Below are 2500 nucleotides of genomic sequence, written 5' to 3'. Positions count from 1 at the left end.
CTTTTTGAGATACAGCTGTACAAAAAAAAAAAAAAAAAAAAAATCCTTATAACAGCCGAGGCCCGAAGGAACCCAGGGGAGAAAAGGAAAACAGAGGATCTAGCCCTGACCCAGAGGCAAATTCCTGAGACGTAATTCTACTATTGCACCAGCCCCGGGTTTTTTTTTTCCATGCCCCTAGGTTAGATTAGGGTCGGTTACGTTAGGTAAATTTACCCACACTCAGGTATTTTCGGTGTGGGAAACGTAATGACGTTATTTTCAAGAAAATTCTGTGGTTAGTTTTTAAGATATAGCGTCCCGCTTTTTTCAGGGAAAGGTCCCGGGTACTCGGTGACATCTCGGGAAAATGCGACCCAGAAGCGATAAACTCGCCCCCTGAAGGATGGAAGATTTATGAGTTAGGAGAAACAAACACACACTTCCAAAGGGAACTACTGATTTTCACGCTGCAAACGTGAGAAAAGGAAGCGTGATAGGTGTTACGAAGCAGTGAATAATCGTTATGATCTGCAAATTTCTCTCTGTCTACTTCTGTGAATACTTTCTTACTCAGTTGAATTTTAGACCTCATTTATGACACGTTGCCACTTGCAACAACCGGCTAAGATTTGGTACAAGATTCAGCAACTGTTAATATTTTGTATTCAATCCCTCAGCAACACACTTCCCTTCTTTTATCCAGGTTTGAGACCGGCAAGAACTTTTAAACTCTTTATAAAGGCAAAGTTCATCTGTTATGGATTCGGTAAGGAAAGATAAAATTAGCTTCCTCTCCCTCACAAAAGAGAGAGAGAGAGAGTGAAAGATTAACCTGTGTATGCAATGGCGTTGCGCCACTGAGTTAGTTTCCAGCCAGTCGCATGCATTATTTACCCTCTTTTCAAAAAATAGCTTTTACGTTTTGCTTTGAAACGCAGGAGTGGAGTCGGCGTTCTGTCGGGGGTGCCTTGTCAAACAACATGAAACGAACAGATACGCAGTTAAAGAACATGAAGTTAACATAGGCCTGTAGCAAACAACATGAAACGTACGCTTCAGTGCTGTGCGAACGCAACTCGCAACTGCAGGCTCCCTTTGATCAAAACTATTGGAATACTTTCTTCATTTTATTTTATTTTAGTTATTTATTTATTTTATTTTATTTTATTTATTTATTTTTTTGGTTGCGGACGAAATCACTGTTGTAGAACCAACTATATTTCAGGTGGACACTGAAGCAAAAACCCAGAGTTTAGAAAACTGTATTAGACTGACACGATTTGAAATACTGTATTATGCTTTAAAAATATGGCTCAAGTGCAGTGCTTGCAAAGATGAATTGCGCAAGGCTGAAGATTTCATCGAGTTATTTCAGTTCAAACTCCGTTGGAAGCGAGATAAAAATATTGAGGGTAAAGTAGTAGGCTTTGTTCCCAGTGATTGAAGGTGACAGAGCCGAGGAAAACCGCATCAGAGGAGAACTTCCAAGCTGAAGAGTAGGGGAGAATAGAAGTAGATGAGAATTCAGAAGTTCAAGAGTCTGGAAAAACAAAAAGCAAGATGATTTAGCTTAAGCATCAGGAAACAAAGCAAGAAAATTCTAAAGCTTAACCGCCGGGAAAACAAAAGCAGTCGGAAACAGAAGAGAATTCCAATGCCAGAGAGTCAAAGATATGGGGAGGAGGTTAAGAGCTCTGATACTTTGGAATTCGTGGGAAACGGAGGTATAAAGAGAATTCCGAAGCTCAGGAGTAAATGAGTAATACTTCTTTTTGCTGAAGTGTCGCAAAGGTGAGACTCTCACGCCAACTACGATATTTTGAAAGCTAAGATAACAACTCCGATTCCATCGCTGCCTCAGTTTCCATCTTGCTGCCATAATTATCAGTGCAGGTTAAGTGTTCTCTTCTCTAAGTATTCTCTGTTCATTTTGCAGGTACAAAACCAACAGTAGCATTCAGTGCAGATGTACTGAGTTGCTACTCTCTCTCTCTCTCTCTCTCTCTCTCTCTCTCTCTCCTCTCTCTCTCTCTCTCTCTCTCTCTAAGTATTCTCTGTTCCTTCTTATTTTGTGGTACAAAACCAACAGTAACATTCAATGCGAATGTACTGATTGCTTCTCTCTCTCTCTCTCTCTCTCTCTCTCTCTCTCTCTCTCTCTCTCTCTAAGTATTCTCTCTCTCTCTCTCTCTCTAACTCTCTCTCTCTCTCTCTCTCTCTCTCTTCTCTCTTCTAAGTATCCTCTTATTTTGTGGTACAAAACCAACAGTAGCATTCAATGCGAATGTACTGGTTGCTCTCTCTCTCTCTCTCTCTCTCTCTCTCTCTCTCTCTCTCTCCTGTATTCTGACTTCGTATCAGTCATCGTCCACGTGTCAGATATGAACAGCAAGTGTTTTCAGCTAAGAAATAATTGGTCTTCAAGTCCGCCAAGGAATGGAAGATGCGACTGTATGCGCAAGTTTTCAAAAGATGTTCCAGCCTCACAGTGTATGCTGAAGTGCAATTTAATTGGGAG

At 40.8% G+C, this 2500-nt stretch overlaps 1 protein-coding gene across 2 annotated transcripts in view; it reads left to right on the top strand.

Annotated features, from left to right (window-relative positions):
- LOC136832256 (lens fiber major intrinsic protein-like) overlaps window positions 1-2500 on the top strand; it is a 110165-nt gene that overhangs the window by 91155 nt on the left and 16510 nt on the right. The window lies entirely within an intron of this gene.

This window comes from Macrobrachium rosenbergii, chromosome 49 (genome assembly GCF_040412425.1).
Source record: "Macrobrachium rosenbergii isolate ZJJX-2024 chromosome 49, ASM4041242v1, whole genome shotgun sequence".
NCBI lineage: Eukaryota > Metazoa > Arthropoda > Malacostraca > Decapoda > Palaemonidae > Macrobrachium > Macrobrachium rosenbergii.
Note: the sequence above shows the minus strand (reverse complement) of the source record. Positions and strands in the feature narration are given on the sequence as shown.